Below are 17897 nucleotides of genomic sequence, written 5' to 3'. Positions count from 1 at the left end.
TCGATCCCTCCCCCTGCCACCCCCGTCCAATCCCCCCCCACCCCGGCCACCCCTGCTGAGGATTCCACTTCCTCTTCCTCCTTCCCCTACTCCTCAGCAGGTGTCCTTTCCCCTGCCCCGGCAGCCACTCTCCCTCCCCAGACCATGGTAGCGGTGGAATTAACCTTTCCTCCACCCGCCGCTATCTATTCCGAGGAGGATTTTCCTCTTCTTGTCTCCCCAGTTCCAACCCGGGGAAAGAGGAAGGTGGAGGACAGCCCTGCTACTGAATCCTCCAAAAAGAAGATTCTGGATTTCGTAGGCGAAAAGGAGGATACCCTCCCTGAGCCAGAAGAGATGGAGCACATGGTTGAGACCCTGGTGGCCGAGCCAGAAGAGGAGGAACTGGTGGTCGCCGAGATCGAGGCCGCGCTGCTTGACCAGATGGAGGAAGAGGGCCTGCTGGTGATCCCGTCACCAGCAGTCAACACCGACGAGGGACCACCCGACCGGAGTGGTAACTAAGGTGTATTGCCTGCGCTAACTTTTTCTTTTTTCCCTACATGATGGCTAATATTAATTTATTTTCCATTAATGTCAGGAGCATCAAGGACAAGTTCAGACGTCAGACTATTTATGCCTTCCTTACTTCCCAGTTGTGTGATGTTTATATGTTGCAGGAATGTTCCCTTCCCTCCTCTAGGTCCTTCAAACATCTGGCCAGGGAGTGGTCCCACGGTCCATCCTACTGGTCCGGTGGGGGTGACTGCAAGTCTGCGGGGGTCGCAATTCTGATCGGGGGGGCGCATTCACGCTTGAGTCCGTCCAGGAGCTCATCTGCGGCAGGGCTCTTGTTGTAGATGGCAACTGGGCGGGAGTACCTGTCAGGTTCATCAACGTGTATGCGTCCCCACTGAAGAATGAGCGTTTGGAGCTTTTCCAGACCCTGCGGCTTCAGCTTGCCACCACCAGGACCTTAGTGATGGCCGGGGATTTCAACTGCCCCATCGAGGAGGATGGTCGTAGTTCTGGCACATCTGCCAAGTTGGACATCACGTCCAAGCTGCTCATCGAGATGGTAACCGAGGCCTCTCTTCAGGACGTGGTGGGCTCCATGGGGAGAGGCTCCACGAACTATTCGTGGAGCCGACCCGATGGCTCACTCCGCTCCAGGATTGACTTTGTGTTCACCTCTCGGGCAGTCAGGCAGAGTAGGCACTCGATGGTCTCCTGCTTCTTCTCCGACCACAGAGCCATTCACTTACAAGGTGTCCTCGGCGACGGTTTTCCGTCCGGGCCCGGCTCCTGGAAGCTGAATTGTGCTCAGCTGGCTCAGGATGAAGTCGTGGAGGAGCTGAGAGCAGCCTACGCAATGTGGCAGTCCTACAAGGGTAGCTTCCAAACAGTCTCTGATTGGTGGGAATATGTTAAACTTGAGTTTCGCTGTTTCTTTCAGGCCAAGGGTCGACAACAGGCGTGTGAGAAGAGGAGGGACTTCAGAGGGCTGCAGCGCGAGCTGCGGTCGCTGCAGGACCTTCTTCACTGCGGCTGGGACGTGAGGGAGGAGCTGGAGGAGACCAAGAAGAGCCTGAAAAGGCACTTTGAGGAGGAGTCCAAGCGAATCGTCTTCCGTTCCAAAGTGGAGAATCTGGAGAAGGGTGAGAAATGTAACTCATTCTTTTTCAGGAAACTTCATGCCGGTCACACGCCCCTGAACGAGCTGCGAGACGAGAGCGGAAACATGCGACGTGGGAAGGAGGACGTGATGAGGGTCGTCAGCGACTTCTACAGCGAACTCTACTCCCACAAGACTACCGACCCCGACGCTGCTGATAAGTTCCTGTCAGGTATCACTAACCATCTTTATCCTGCAGGCACGGCAGCCTTGGACAAACCTCTGATGGTGGGCGAATTGCTCTCTGCCGCTAAATCCTTTAGGACCGGCAGGACCCCGGGCAGTGATGGTCTTCCAGCGGAGCTCTATGTAGCGCTGGGAGACCTCATCTGTCCGGACCTGTTGGACCTGTACGAGGAGATGGTGGTGGAGGGTAGAATGCCTCCATCTTTGAGGGAAGGAATGGTCACGATCCTGTACAAGCGGAAGGGAGAGAGGTGCGACCTGAGGAATTGGCGTCCCATCACTCTGCTCAACGTGGACTACAAGATCCTGGCCAAGACGATGGCGACACGACTTAAGACGGTGATCGGACGGATCATCCACCCGGACCAGACCTGCGGCATCCCTGGACGTCGCATCGCAGACAGCCTCGCTCTCGTGCGGGACACGGTCGAGTACATCAAGGTCCGCCGCGCACACGCTGCCCTGGTCTCCTTGGATCAGGAGAAGGCCTTCGACCGGGTTTCCCACGAGTTCATGGGCCGAGCTCTGCACCGGTTAGGTTTGGGTAACATGTTTTGTTCGTATGTCCGTCTGATGTATTTTGATATCCACAGCTCGGTGTTGGTGAACGGCTGGAAGACTGACCCCTTCCCTGTCCTCTCTGGGGTCAGACAAGGCTGCCCTCTATCACCTCTTCTTTTTGTTTGTGTTATAGAACTCTTCGCAGAGGCTATCCGGCAGAATGGAGAGATCAGAGGGATCACCGCACCGGGTCCGGGACGACACGAGGTCAAGTGCTCGCTCTACATGGACGACGTCACCGTCTTCTGCGCTGATCGTGGTTCAGTCGACGCCCTCGTCCAGACGTGTGAGAGGTTCGGCCGGGCTTCAGGGGCCAAAGTCAACTGCAGGAAGTCGGAAGCCATGCTCTTCGGGGATTGGCAGCCGGCCTCCTCCGCCCCCTTCCCCTTCAACATTCAACCGGATTTCCTCAAGGTGCTGGGAGTCTGGTTCGGGAAGGAAGGAGCGGCCCTCAAGTCCTGGCAAGAACGCTTGGCCAAGGTGAAGCAACGGATCGGACTCTGGAGCCTCAGACACCTCACTTGTGAGGGTAAGGCACTCGTCCTGCGTAATGAGGTCCTGCCCGTCTTGCAGTACACGGCGCAGGCCTGGCCCCCACACGTCACTGTGTGCAGGGCCATTACCAGGACAGTGTTTCACTTTGTCTGGGGATCCAAGATGGACAGAGTCAGGCGGGCCGTCATGTACAAGGAGCCTCGCAAGGGTGGGAAGGGCGTTCCAGATATCCCCACCCTCCTGCGATCCTCTTTTGTGTGTGATTGTGTCCGCCGGACTTTGCAAGTCAAGAATGGCTCCGCGGGCAGGTCCATGTCTCGCTTCTTCCTGCTTCCTCTTTGGAGGCGACTCGGCTGGGACAAGTGGGACAGCTCCTTCCCCTACAACTGGACGACGCCATGGTTCTACGGAGACGTCGTTCGATTTGTGGGGGAGCATCAACTGGAGGGACTCAAGCCCGACTTGTGGAAGCCCAAAACTATCCACAAGCTAATCAGAGCCAAGGATGACGTGGAGAACATCACAGGACTTCACCAGGACACGCTGGAGACTGTGTGGACAAATGTGTCGTCTGACAGGCTGACCAACGGGCACAAGGACTTGTCGTGGATGGCGATTCAGGGCGGACTGCCCGTCCGGTCATTCATGCATGCCCGGAACCTGTGCAAGACCCGGTACTGCCCAAGGTGCCCCTTCGTGGAGGAAACATCTTTGCACACTTTTTGGGACTGCGGATTTGCACAGCGCCTATTGACTGCACTTGAGGACGACCTGAGGAACTCTGTCCCCAGGGCGAGCCTATCGCACCATTCTGTGCTTTATGGACTCTTCCCTGGGGTTCATACCGTCGGAGCCATCCAGGAGGCTTGGCGCCTTATGAACTGCTTCAAGGATGCCCTTTGGGTCGCCAGGAACCGGCTCATCTTGAGGAGGGAGAGGATGTCCATCCAGGACTGCCGCAGGCTGATCCACAGCCTGCTCAGAGACTATTCCATCATGGACGGTCCGGAGGACGAGGATGAGGACTAAACCCCTCCTCCCCCTCTCCCCTTATGTGTCTTGTCTTTCAATAAAGCTTCGGGCCTGTGATTTTCCCCTCCCCATCCCCTTTTTCCCAATCCCTATCCCTTATCACGGTTCGTCGTACTGTATTGATTGATATGCTTTTTCTTTCAGATTGAGTGTTTTGTGTAGCATAGGGGTGTGATGTGTCTAGTTAGTGCGTCGTATCCTCATGCTATGTAAATATGATGTAGAATTCTGTGTGTACTGGGCTGCGGCACTGTACACTGTCTGTTAACTTATTTTTTGTGCTAATAAAAGATATATTCAATCAAAAAATCTGTTCTTATCAGTTTAATATCTGATACGTCCCCTATCTGGGGACCATATATTAAATGGATTTTTAGAACAGGGAGATGGAAAAAGAGCTTGCTCTGTCCACTCCACGCATTGACCTGGTATTGCAGTATCTCCAGGACCGGTGCACCCCTTCTTTAATGCAGTTTCTAAAATCAGAAAGAATTGAATTCAATGTTTTTTGTTCATTTTGCTTGTTTGTCGGATTTTGGGATGGACTCTTTGGCTTTGCTTTTCTTCTCCTCATTGGATTTTTCATGTTCAAAGTTGCAGAAGCCAGATTACAAGCTCATTTTGGTTCAACTTCAGCAACTGTGCATTGCATTGCCATGTAATGTGATGCAATGCTATCTTTCTAGCTCTCCCTTTTTACTTCCTTTTGGATAAACAGACATATTAGGCAAGCATTTTGGAGCTTTCACCTAAATAACTACAGGTGGTGAGATAAGCTGCACAATATAATTGACCTTTCAGTATATTGTTGCACACACACCATCTATTTAGCAAATGCCCTTGTTATCAACAGCAGCCTTTTAAACTCACCTGAGCTAACAGGTATGTGCGCTGGTTACTCTGCTGCGCTTAAAATTTCTTTTTTGGTTTGCTACAATGCCTTTTCTGAAACGTTGTCTCCTTCTGCTGGAACACTGACTTCTTTCATTTAATGCCTGCAGACTATAAAAGAGAACCCAACCCAAAAAGTTTGGTTGATTAGTCTGTGGCATTCTGTTAAACTGTTGCTTATGGCGGTCTCTGTGAGCTTCTCAGCGACATTCAGCCAGCCAGGTATCCTGCCTGCAGTAGATGGAATGTGGCAATGGAACGCTGGCTGCGCGTGTCATAATAGGCTCTGAGCCTTTATATACCTGTGCACAGCAGCAGCCACCTTCAGTCTGCTGCTGGACAGCCAGCAGCAGCAGCAGCAGGAGAGGTATGTAATCAGGAGCCCTCCTGCTAAGGGTAGACAGCTGCTCGTTCCACCCCACCCCCCGCCTTAATTGGTTCTCCTCCCTTCCAACGGTGTTGAGGCGGGTGGGAACAGCAGGGGGTGAAGGTGCTGTGTTTAAAGAGGTGGAGTTATGCAGATCTAAAACGCGTGGATTGCAGCAGCAGCAAGCCGAAAAGTGCAGGCATGTAAGGGATCTAGAGGTTGACAACATGTCTTCTTAACGGGAGTCCAGGAGCTCATCTCCACAAATGGACTTTTCAGGATCCTTGGGTGGCTCCGTAGTTTGAAACCAATTCTGGTTATCGCTTCTCGGCCTTTTGGCTAAGATCAAGTGTAGTATCTGTTCTTATCAGTTTAATATCTGATACGTCCCGTATCTGGGGACCATATATTAAATGGATTTTTAGAACAGGGAGATGGAAAAAGAGCTTGCTCTGTCCACTCCACGCATTGACCTGGTATTGCAGTATCTCCAGGACCGGTGCACCCCTTCTTTAATGCAGTTTCTAAAATCAGAAAGAATTGAATTCAATGTTTTTTGTTCATTTTGCTTGTTTGTCGGATTTTGGGATGGACTCTTTGGCTTTGCTTTTCTTCTCCTCATTGGATTTTTCATGTTCAAAGTTGCAGAAGCCAGATTACAAGCTCATTTTGGTTCAACTTCAGCAACTGTGCATTGCATTGCCATGTAATGTGATGCAATGCTATCTTTCTAGCTCTCCCTTTTTACTTCCTTTTGGATAAACAGACATATTAGGCAAGCATTTTGGAGCTTTCACCTAAATAACTACAGGTGGTGAGATAAGCTGCACAATATAATTGACCTTTCAGTATATTGTTGCACACACACCATCTATTTAGCAAATGCCCTTGTTATCAACAGCAGCCTTTTAAACTCACCTGAGCTAACAGGTATGTGCGCTGGTTACTCTGCTGCGCTTAAAATTTCTTTTTTGGTTTGCTACAATGCCTTTTCTGAAACGTTGTCTCCTTCTGCTGGAACACTGACTTCTTTCATTTAATGCCTGCAGACTATAAAAGAGAACCCAACCCAAAAAGTTTGGTTGATTAGTCTGTGGCATTCTGTTAAACTGTTGCTTATGGCGGTCTCTGTGAGCTTCTCAGCGACATTCAGCCAGCCAGGTATCCTGCCTGCAGTAGATGGAATGTGGCAATGGAACGCTGGCTGCGCGTGTCATAATAGGCTCTGAGCCTTTATATACCTGTGCACAGCAGCAGCCACCTTCAGTCTGCTGCTGGACAGCCAGCAGCAGCAGCAGCAGGAGAGGTATGTAATCAGGAGCCCTCCTGCTAAGGGTAGACAGCTGCTCGTTCCACCCCACCCCCCGCCTTAATTGGTTCTCCTCCCTTCCAACGGTGTTGAGGCGGGTGGGAACAGCAGGGGGTGAAGGTGCTGTGTTTAAAGAGGTGGAGTTATGCAGATCTAAAACGCGTGGATTGCAGCAGCAGCAAGCCGAAAAGTGCAGGCATGTAAGGGATCTAGAGGTTGACAACATGTCTTCTTAACGGGAGTCCAGGAGCTCATCTCCACAAATGGACTTTTCAGGATCCTTGGGTGGCTCCGTAGTTTGAAACCAATTCTGGTTATCGCTTCTCGGCCTTTTGGCTAAGATCAAGTGTAGTATCTGTTCTTATCAGTTTAATATCTGATACGTCCCGTATCTGGGGACCATATATTAAATGGATTTTTAGAACAGGGAGATGGAAAAAGAGCTTGCTCTGTCCACTCCACGCATTGACCTGGTATTGCAGTATCTCCAGGACCGGTGCACCCCTTCTTTAATGCAGTTTCTAAAATCAGAAAGAATTGAATTCAATGTTTTTTGTTCATTTTGCTTGTTTGTCGGATTTTGGGATGGACTCTTTGGCTTTGCTTTTCTTCTCCTCATTGGATTTTTCATGTTCAAAGTTGCAGAAGCCAGATTACAAGCTCATTTTGGTTCAACTTCAGCAACTGTGCATTGCATTGCCATGTAATGTGATGCAATGCTATCTTTCTAGCTCTCCCTTTTTACTTCCTTTTGGATAAACAGACATATTAGGCAAGCATTTTGGAGCTTTCACCTAAATAACTACAGGTGGTGAGATAAGCTGCACAATATAATTGACCTTTCAGTATATTGTTGCACACACACCATCTATTTAGCAAATGCCCTTGTTATCAACAGCAGCCTTTTAAACTCACCTGAGCTAACAGGTATGTGCGCTGGTTACTCTGCTGCGCTTAAAATTTCTTTTTTGGTTTGCTACAATGCCTTTTCTGAAACGTTGTCTCCTTCTGCTGGAACACTGACTTCTTTCATTTAATGCCTGCAGACTATAAAAGAGAACCCAACCCAAAAAGTTTGGTTGATTAGTCTGTGGCATTCTGTTAAACTGTTGCTTATGGCGGTCTCTGTGAGCTTCTCAGCGACATTCAGCCAGCCAGGTATCCTGCCTGCAGTAGATGGAATGTGGCAATGGAACGCTGGCTGCGCGTGTCATAATAGGCTCTGAGCCTTTATATACCTGTGCACAGCAGCAGCCACCTTCAGTCTGCTGCTGGACAGCCAGCAGCAGCAGCAGCAGGAGAGGTATGTAATCAGGAGCCCTCCTGCTAAGGGTAGACAGCTGCTCGTTCCACCCCACCCCCCGCCTTAATTGGTTCTCCTCCCTTCCAACGGTGTTGAGGCGGGTGGGAACAGCAGGGGGTGAAGGTGCTGTGTTTAAAGAGGTGGAGTTATGCAGATCTAAAACGCGTGGATTGCAGCAGCAGCAAGCCGAAAAGTGCAGGCATGTAAGGGATCTAGAGGTTGACAACATGTCTTCTTAACGGGAGTCCAGGAGCTCATCTCCACAAATGGACTTTTCAGGATCCTTGGGTGGCTCCGTAGTTTGAAACCAATTCTGGTTATCGCTTCTCGGCCTTTTGGCTAAGATCAAGTGTAGTATCTGTTCTTATCAGTTTAATATCTGATACGTCCCCTATCTGGGGACCATATATTAAATGGATTTTTAGAACAGGGAGATGGAAAAAGAGCTTGCTCTGTCCACTCCACGCATTGACCTGGTATTGCAGTATCTCCAGGACCGGTGCACCCCTTCTTTAATGCAGTTTCTAAAATCAGAAAGAATTGAATTCAATGTTTTTTGTTCATTTTGCTTGTTTGTCGGATTTTGGGATGGACTCTTTGGCTTTGCTTTTCTTCTCCTCATTGGATTTTTCATGTTCAAAGTTGCAGAAGCCAGATTACAAGCTCATTTTGGTTCAACTTCAGCAACTGTGCATTGCATTGCCATGTAATGTGATGCAATGCTATCTTTCTAGCTCTCCCTTTTTACTTCCTTTTGGATAAACAGACATATTAGGCAAGCATTTTGGAGCTTTCACCTAAATAACTACAGGTGGTGAGATAAGCTGCACAATATAATTGACCTTTCAGTATATTGTTGCACACACACCATCTATTTAGCAAATGCCCTTGTTATCAACAGCAGCCTTTTAAACTCACCTGAGCTAACAGGTATGTGCGCTGGTTACTCTGCTGCGCTTAAAATTTCTTTTTTGGTTTGCTACAATGCCTTTTCTGAAACGTTGTCTCCTTCTGCTGGAACACTGACTTCTTTCATTTAATGCCTGCAGACTATAAAAGAGAACCCAACCCAAAAAGTTTGGTTGATTAGTCTGTGGCATTCTGTTAAACTGTTGCTTATGGCGGTCTCTGTGAGCTTCTCAGCGACATTCAGCCAGCCAGGTATCCTGCCTGCAGTAGATGGAATGTGGCAATGGAACGCTGGCTGCGCGTGTCATAATAGGCTCTGAGCCTTTATATACCTGTGCACAGCAGCAGCCACCTTCAGTCTGCTGCTGGACAGCCAGCAGCAGCAGCAGCAGGAGAGGTATGTAATCAGGAGCCCTCCTGCTAAGGGTAGACAGCTGCTCGTTCCACCCCACCCCCCGCCTTAATTGGTTCTCCTCCCTTCCAACGGTGTTGAGGCGGGTGGGAACAGCAGGGGGTGAAGGTGCTGTGTTTAAAGAGGTGGAGTTATGCAGATCTAAAACGCGTGGATTGCAGCAGCAGCAAGCCGAAAAGTGCAGGCATGTAAGGGATCTAGAGGTTGACAACATGTCTTCTTAACGGGAGTCCAGGAGCTCATCTCCACAAATGGACTTTTCAGGATCCTTGGGTGGCTCCGTAGTTTGAAACCAATTCTGGTTATCGCTTCTCGGCCTTTTGGCTAAGATCAAGTGTAGTATCTGTTCTTATCAGTTTAATATCTGATACGTCCCCTATCTGGGGACCATATATTAAATGGATTTTTAGAACAGGGAGATGGAAAAAGAGCTTGCTCTGTCCACTCCACGCATTGACCTGGTATTGCAGTATCTCCAGGACCGGTGCACCCCTTCTTTAATGCAGTTTCTAAAATCAGAAAGAATTGAATTCAATGTTTTTTGTTCATTTTGCTTGTTTGTCGGATTTTGGGATGGACTCTTTGGCTTTGCTTTTCTTCTCCTCATTGGATTTTTCATGTTCAAAGTTGCAGAAGCCAGATTACAAGCTCATTTTGGTTCAACTTCAGCAACTGTGCATTGCATTGCCATGTAATGTGATGCAATGCTATCTTTCTAGCTCTCCCTTTTTACTTCCTTTTGGATAAACAGACATATTAGGCAAGCATTTTGGAGCTTTCACCTAAATAACTACAGGTGGTGAGATAAGCTGCACAATATAATTGACCTTTCAGTATATTGTTGCACACACACCATCTATTTAGCAAATGCCCTTGTTATCAACAGCAGCCTTTTAAACTCACCTGAGCTAACAGGTATGTGCGCTGGTTACTCTGCTGCGCTTAAAATTTCTTTTTTGGTTTGCTACAATGCCTTTTCTGAAACGTTGTCTCCTTCTGCTGGAACACTGACTTCTTTCATTTAATGCCTGCAGACTATAAAAGAGAACCCAACCCAAAAAGTTTGGTTGATTAGTCTGTGGCATTCTGTTAAACTGTTGCTTATGGCGGTCTCTGTGAGCTTCTCAGCGACATTCAGCCAGCCAGGTATCCTGCCTGCAGTAGATGGAATGTGGCAATGGAACGCTGGCTGCGCGTGTCATAATAGGCTCTGAGCCTTTATATACCTGTGCACAGCAGCAGCCACCTTCAGTCTGCTGCTGGACAGCCAGCAGCAGCAGCAGCAGGAGAGGTATGTAATCAGGAGCCCTCCTGCTAAGGGTAGACAGCTGCTCGTTCCACCCCACCCCCCGCCTTAATTGGTTCTCCTCCCTTCCAACGGTGTTGAGGCGGGTGGGAACAGCAGGGGGTGAAGGTGCTGTGTTTAAAGAGGTGGAGTTATGCAGATCTAAAACGCGTGGATTGCAGCAGCAGCAAGCCGAAAAGTGCAGGCATGTAAGGGATCTAGAGGTTGACAACATGTCTTCTTAACGGGAGTCCAGGAGCTCATCTCCACAAATGGACTTTTCAGGATCCTTGGGTGGCTCCGTAGTTTGAAACCAATTCTGGTTATCGCTTCTCGGCCTTTTGGCTAAGATCAAGTGTAGTATCTGTTCTTATCAGTTTAATATCTGATACGTCCCCTATCTGGGGACCATATATTAAATGGATTTTTAGAACAGGGAGATGGAAAAAGAGCTTGCTCTGTCCACTCCACGCATTGACCTGGTATTGCAGTATCTCCAGGACCGGTGCACCCCTTCTTTAATGCAGTTTCTAAAATCAGAAAGAATTGAATTCAATGTTTTTTGTTCATTTTGCTTGTTTGTCGGATTTTGGGATGGACTCTTTGGCTTTGCTTTTCTTCTCCTCATTGGATTTTTCATGTTCAAAGTTGCAGAAGCCAGATTACAAGCTCATTTTGGTTCAACTTCAGCAACTGTGCATTGCATTGCCATGTAATGTGATGCAATGCTATCTTTCTAGCTCTCCCTTTTTACTTCCTTTTGGATAAACAGACATATTAGGCAAGCATTTTGGAGCTTTCACCTAAATAACTACAGGTGGTGAGATAAGCTGCACAATATAATTGACCTTTCAGTATATTGTTGCACACACACCATCTATTTAGCAAATGCCCTTGTTATCAACAGCAGCCTTTTAAACTCACCTGAGCTAACAGGTATGTGCGCTGGTTACTCTGCTGCGCTTAAAATTTCTTTTTTGGTTTGCTACAATGCCTTTTCTGAAACGTTGTCTCCTTCTGCTGGAACACTGACTTCTTTCATTTAATGCCTGCAGACTATAAAAGAGAACCCAACCCAAAAAGTTTGGTTGATTAGTCTGTGGCATTCTGTTAAACTGTTGCTTATGGCGGTCTCTGTGAGCTTCTCAGCGACATTCAGCCAGCCAGGTATCCTGCCTGCAGTAGATGGAATGTGGCAATGGAACGCTGGCTGCGCGTGTCATAATAGGCTCTGAGCCTTTATATACCTGTGCACAGCAGCAGCCACCTTCAGTCTGCTGCTGGACAGACAGCAGCAGCAGCAGGAGAGGTATGTAATCAGGAGCCCTCCTGCTAAGGGTAGACAGCTGCTCGTTCCACCCCACCCCCCGCCTTAATTGGTTCTCCTCCCTTCCAACGGTGTTGAGGCGGGTGGGAACAGCAGGGGGTGAAGGTGCTGTGTTTAAAGAGGTGGAGTTATGCAGATCTAAAACGCGTGGATTGCAGCAGCAGCAAGCCGAAAAGTGCAGGCATGTAAGGGATCTAGAGGTTGACAACATGTCTTCTTAACGGGAGTCCAGGAGCTCATCTCCACAAATGGACTTTTCAGGATCCTTGGGTGGCTCCGTAGTTTGAAACCAATTCTGGTTATCGCTTCTCGGCCTTTTGGCTAAGATCAAGTGTAGTATCTGTTCTTATCAGTTTAATATCTGATACGTCCCCTATCTGGGGACCATATATTAAATGGATTTTTAGAACAGGGAGATGGAAAAAGAGCTTGCTCTGTCCACTCCACGCATTGACCTGGTATTGCAGTATCTCCAGGACCGGTGCACCCCTTCTTTAATGCAGTTTCTAAAATCAGAAAGAATTGAATTCAATGTTTTTTGTTCATTTTGCTTGTTTGTCGGATTTTGGGATAGACTCTTTGGCTTTGCTTTTCTTCTCCTCATTGGATTTTTCATGTTCAAAGTTGCAGAAGCCAGATTACAAGCTCATTTTGGTTCAACTTCAGCAACTGTGCATTGCATTGCCATGTAATGTGATGCAATGCTATCTTTCTAGCTCTCCCTTTTTACTTCCTTTTGGATAAACAGACATATTAGGCAAGCATTTTGGAGCTTTCACCTAAATAACTACAGGTGGTGAGATAAGCTGCACAATATAATTGACCTTTCAGTATATTGTTGCACACACACCATCTATTTAGCAAATGCCCTTGTTATCAACAGCAGCCTTTTAAACTCACCTGAGCTAACAGGTATGTGCGCTGGTTACTCTGCTGCGCTTAAAATTTCTTTTTTGGTTTGCTACAATGCCTTTTCTGAAACGTTGTCTCCTTCTGCTGGAACACTGACTTCTTTCATTTAATGCCTGCAGACTATAAAAGAGAACCCAACCCAAAAAGTTTGGTTGATTAGTCTGTGGCATTCTGTTAAACTGTTGCTTATGGCGGTCTCTGTGAGCTTCTCAGCGACATTCAGCCAGCCAGGTATCCTGCCTGCAGTAGATGGAATGTGGCAATGGAACGCTGGCTGCGCGTGTCATAATAGGCTCTGAGCCTTTATATACCTGTGCACAGCAGCAGCCACCTTCAGTCTGCTGCTGGACAGCCAGCAGCAGCAGCAGCAGGAGAGGTATGTAATCAGGAGCCCTCCTGCTAAGGGTAGACAGCTGCTCGTTCCACCCCACCCCCCGCCTTAATTGGTTCTCCTCCCTTCCAACGGTGTTGAGGCGGGTGGGAACAGCAGGGGGTGAAGGTGCTGTGTTTAAAGAGGTGGAGTTATGCAGATCTAAAACGCGTGGATTGCAGCAGCAGCAAGCCGAAAAGTGCAGGCATGTAAGGGATCTAGAGGTTGACAACATGTCTTCTTAACGGGAGTCCAGGAGCTCATCTCCACAAATGGACTTTTCAGGATCCTTGGGTGGCTCCGTAGTTTGAAACCAATTCTGGTTATCACTTCTCGGCCTTTTGGCTGAGATCAGGTGCAGTGATCTAACGGTTGCTGCCTTGGTCTTGGCTGAGAGGTGCCCGGGGTACCCGGCTCCTTGGCCTGGGGGGATCGTCTCACCTTTTGGTGGGACTTCACCCCCCTGCTGCTATTAGGGAGCTGGCTTAGTCCCCGGGCAACAAGTTGCGATCCCCAGGCGAAAGGCCGAGCCCGTAGTGACGGTAAGCCTTTGCCACTTTGGTGAGATGCCTTGTTCATTTCAATTTTCCACTGGCTCCGGCCAGATCAGGAACTCGGTGCGTATCGAGGTTCCAGCAAACCATGTCGGATATGACAACCCCCGTGAGTTCTATGTACAGATTTTGAGAGATCTGTTGAACGTGAAAGATCATGATGTTTACTGCCTGCAGGAGAAGGGGCAGAGTACATATATTCTCACGTTCTCGACCAAGGTTGCCTGCCAGCACTTTTACGAATGCGTTAAGGGGAACGTCAAAGGTCGGAGCGGTTTCTGGAATGGGAAACGACGCTTTATGGTACGCTTCAGACTTGACCCTGGGGGTGTAGAAGGCCTTATGCACCCCCCCTCCACAGTGGTGCTGGGAAGAGACCATGGCTACCTCTTCTATGATGGACAACCATTCAGGTGTCGTAGGTGTGGTGACCTTGGTCACATACAGAGCGATTGTAAGAACGAGCGGATGAGTCAGTGCCACAATTGTGGACAATGGGGTCATGCCTCAAAGGACTGTAAGAACAGTAAGACCTGCAGTGGGTGCGGAATGTCTACTCACCTGTTCAGTAATTGTCCGATGCGGACAAGGTCTCGTGGTGGCTCTCGGGCGCCTGCGGCTAGTTCCGCAGGAGTTCCTGCTGATGCCAGCAGGGTCAGCCCGGGTGACCCCAGAAAAAGCTTTGTGGACATTACTAAAGGTCAAAAACAGTCTGACTCAGTCGATGCTCAGTCGGTACCTTTGCGGAAAAACCTGGCCTCTGTAGCCGAGGTCACGCCTTTGCCTACTCCTGCAGGGGTCCAGGTTTCACCTGGTGGGGAGATGGCACCTTCTCAGAGCGGAAATGAGAGGGAACCAAAAAAGAGGCGAAAATCTGGAGCTGTTGGTACCAATCCAGATGTCCATCCAGATACCCCTGCTGATGCCAGCACAGATGTTGGACCAGATGTCTGCCCTGATGCCAGTCCAGACGGATGCCCTGATGCCAATCCAGATGGATGCCCTGATGCCAATCCAGATGGATGTCCTGATGCCAACCCAGATGGATGCCCTGATGCCAGTCCAGATGGATGTCCTGATGCAAGTCCAGATGGATGTCCTGATGCCAGTCCAGATGGATGTCCTGGAACCATTCCTGATGGATGTCCTGTTGCCTGCCTGGATGATAGAGGTCATGCAGTGGTTGGTGAACCTGTTGCTGGTCCTGATGGTCATCCTGCTCCGGAGATGATGTCCCTTGGTGCTCCTGGAGGGTCTGCGGGTATTCCACCTGCTGCAGTGCCTGGTGAGGATCGGGTGGATTCGGAGGATCGGATGGATCTCAGCGCCAGTGGTAAGAGAAGTCGTGAAGAGGCACAGGAGGAGCATAACCTGCCTCAGATGTCCCGTAAAGTCTTTCTATCTAGTGCTGCAAAAATTCTCAGCCCAGAGGGGACTAACTTAATTGAGGATTTCACGGACTCAGATGAAACGGACAGTTTACGAACTGTGTCATCCCTTCCTTCACCTTCTCTGTCACAAATTATTGATTCAGATTCAGAGTATAATGAATCAATAAAAAACACCTAACATGGCAGAAATCCGTGTTGCCTCACTAAATGTGAGAAGCCTAAAGAGCCCTGTTAGACGGGCTGCTTTGTTTGCTTGGTTACTGTCTCTGAACTTTGACATTTTTTTCCTGCAAGAATGCGGTATTGATCACGATTTGTCATACCCCAACTTAAAAATGGACTGGTCAGCAGGACCCTCTATTTGGTCAGGGTCCAATGAAAATAAAGCTGCCGGGGTTGGGATTTTATTCAAATGTCAAAATGTTAATGTTTTATCCATCACTGAAATAGTTCCAGGTCGTGCCTTATCAACTCATGTTATTTTAAATGGTTTTACCTGTCGTCTTATTAATGTTTATGCATCCCCAGAGAAAAATGAGCGTGCTTCCCTTTTTAATGTCATCCCTTTGTTTTTATCAGGTCCGTCCCCTGTGATAGTGGGAGGGGATTTTAACTGTGTCATGTTGGGGGAGGGGAGGAGTGGAGGTGATACTAATGGAAGAACAGACAAAACATCCAGTCTGTTAAAACATTTGACAACGGACCTCAAATTATTAGATGCTTGGAGAAAGTCCTACCCTACTGACCCTGGGCATACATGGAGGGGTAGAGGGATGTCATCTCGTATTGATTTTATTTTTTCCTCTTCTGATGTTTTTAAACCTAGGAATGCTGGTCTAATAGAAAATATTTTTTCTGATCATGTATTACTATACAATGTATTGCAAACTCCACAGGAAGCAAAAGTTGGAAAAGGTATGTGGAAATTGAATGTGCTCTTATTAGAAGACGAACTGGTAAGGGCGGAGTTTTATGCAAAGTATGAGAGTTGGAGAAGACGGAAACACCCAAATCAGAGTATGTTGGGGTGGTGGGAGTGTGTTAAAACCCGTATTAAAGAATTTTTTATTAAAATTGGTAAAAGGAAGGCACGTGAAAAAAGGAAATGTTTTAAAGATTTTAATGTCAGGATGCAAACTCTCCATAAGCTTAAGGGGTGGGGAGTGCCTGGTGTGGATGGTGAGATTGCCAAGATCCAGACAGAAATCCAAAAATTCCTGGAACAAAAGGGTAAAGAAATTATATTTAATGCCCGTGTGAAATATTTGGAAAAGGGTGAGACCTGCTCAAGGTTCTTCTTTAAAAAAATGAGTGACAAAAAACAAGTGATTACTGAGCTAGAAGGACAATCTTCCACTGAGAGCATTTTAGAGCATACTGCTAATTTTTATAGAGATCTTTTTAGTATTAAAAATGTTGATGAACCTGCTTTTACAGAGAATCTTAATGTTTTATCCCAGTTTTTAAATAAAGATGACCAGATTTTTTTAGCTAAAGAACTTTTACCCAGTGAAATTGAAGAGACCCTTAAGAGTTTTAATAAAGGTAAGGCTCCTGGATCAGATGGCCTTCCTATTGAATTTTATCTTTGCTTTTGGGATCTAATTAAGGAGGATTTTATACAAGTAGTTTGTGAAGCCTCTAAGGCTGATTTATTACCATATTCATGGCGTAAAAGTATGATTACATTAATTTTTAAGAAAGGTGATAAATCAAAGTTGGAGAATTGGAGGCCTATTTCACTATTAAATACAGACTACAAGATTTTAGCTAAAGTTGTTGCTGGTCGTCTTAAAGCAGTTATTAAAAATGTAATTCATCCAGATCAGGTTTGTGGTGTCCCCGGGAGATCAATCTGGGAGCATCTAAACCTAATTCGTGATCTTATCTGGTTTCAAAAAGATAGAAAACAGCCACTAGCTATTTTATCTTTGGATTTTATGAAAGCGTTTGATAGGGTCTCCCACTTTTATCTTTTTAAAGTTATGGGAAAGATGGGGTTCCCTGATTCTTTTATTCAGAAAATTGCGCTTTTATACAAACAGTCATCTGCCCGGATTTTAGTCAATGGTTTTTTAACTAGAGAGGTGGAGCTTCTTTCCGGTGTTAAACAAGGTTGCCCCATGTCCCCACTTTTATTTGTCTGCTCCATTGAGCCACTGTTGTGCCTGCTGCGTCGGGACAAGGTGGTTAGGGGCATTTTTATTCCGGGTGGGGGTGGACAACAAGTTAAAGCCATTGGATATATGGATGACATATCTGTCTATGGCACTAGCTCAGCATCTATTAACAGAGCAATTCTAATTACTGAAATTTTTAGTGCTGGGTCTGGGTTTAAGTTGAATATAAATAAATGTGACTGTATGATTATGGGTCAATGGGAGTCAGATCCGCCTAGGGTTCCCACACAAACAGTAGGAATCAAGATCCTGGGTGTCTTGTTTAACCCCTTAAGCCCCGCGGGTGGTTTGCACGTTAATGACCGGGCCAATTTTTACAATTCTGACCACTGTCACTTTATGAGGTAATTACTCTCGAATGCTTCAACGGATCCCCCTGATTCTGAGACTGTTTTTTCGTGACATATTGTACTTCATGATTGTGGAAAAATTTCTTCGATATCACTTGCGTTTATTTGTGAAAAAAACGGAAATTTGGCGAAAATTTTGAAAATTTTGCAATTTTCAAAATTTGAATTTTTAAGCCCTGAAATCAGAGCGATATGTCACACAAAAGAGTTAATAAATAACATTTCCCACATGTCTACTTTACATCAGCACAATTTTGGAACCAAAATTTTTTTTTGTTAGGGAGCTATAAGGGTTAAAAGTTGACCAGCGATTTCTCATTTTTCCAACAAAATTTACAAAACCATTTTTTTAGGGACCACATCACATTTGAAGTCACTTTGAGAGGTCTTTATGACAGAAAATACCCAA

The 17897-nt window shown here is 47.2% G+C and overlaps 7 non-coding genes across 7 annotated transcripts; all 7 read left to right on the top strand.

The window, feature by feature from the left end:
* Positions 1 to 4197: 4197 nt before the first annotated feature.
* LOC141229411 (U2 spliceosomal RNA) lies at positions 4198 to 4390 on the top strand. Its single transcript, XR_012296104.1, has one exon. It is a non-coding gene; the product is annotated as a U2 spliceosomal RNA (small nuclear RNA).
* A 1115-nt stretch (positions 4391 to 5505) lies between these two features.
* LOC141229393 (U2 spliceosomal RNA) lies at positions 5506 to 5696 on the top strand. Its single transcript, XR_012296087.1, has one exon. It is a non-coding gene; the product is annotated as a U2 spliceosomal RNA (small nuclear RNA).
* Positions 5697 to 6811: 1115 nt separating this feature from the next.
* LOC141229392 (U2 spliceosomal RNA) lies at positions 6812 to 7002 on the top strand. Its single transcript, XR_012296086.1, has one exon. It is a non-coding gene; the product is annotated as a U2 spliceosomal RNA (small nuclear RNA).
* Positions 7003 to 8117: 1115 nt separating this feature from the next.
* On the top strand, positions 8118 to 8308 carry LOC141229324 (U2 spliceosomal RNA). Its single transcript, XR_012296019.1, has one exon. It is a non-coding gene; the product is annotated as a U2 spliceosomal RNA (small nuclear RNA).
* A 1115-nt stretch (positions 8309 to 9423) lies between these two features.
* Positions 9424 to 9614, top strand: LOC141229323 (U2 spliceosomal RNA). The gene has a single exon (XR_012296018.1). It is a non-coding gene; the product is annotated as a U2 spliceosomal RNA (small nuclear RNA).
* A 1115-nt stretch (positions 9615 to 10729) lies between these two features.
* On the top strand, positions 10730 to 10920 carry LOC141229322 (U2 spliceosomal RNA). The gene has a single exon (XR_012296017.1). It is a non-coding gene; the product is annotated as a U2 spliceosomal RNA (small nuclear RNA).
* A 1112-nt stretch (positions 10921 to 12032) lies between these two features.
* Positions 12033 to 12223, top strand: LOC141229321 (U2 spliceosomal RNA). The gene has a single exon (XR_012296016.1). It is a non-coding gene; the product is annotated as a U2 spliceosomal RNA (small nuclear RNA).
* Positions 12224 to 17897: the final 5674 nt, after the last annotated feature.

This window comes from Phyllobates terribilis, unplaced genomic scaffold (assembly GCF_046119375.1).
Source record: "Phyllobates terribilis strain yellow unplaced genomic scaffold, ASM4611937v1 Scaffold_472__1_contigs__length_1415193, whole genome shotgun sequence".
Taxonomy (NCBI): domain Eukaryota; kingdom Metazoa; phylum Chordata; class Amphibia; order Anura; family Dendrobatidae; genus Phyllobates; species Phyllobates terribilis.
This window is presented reverse-complemented; position numbering and strand designations above follow the sequence as displayed.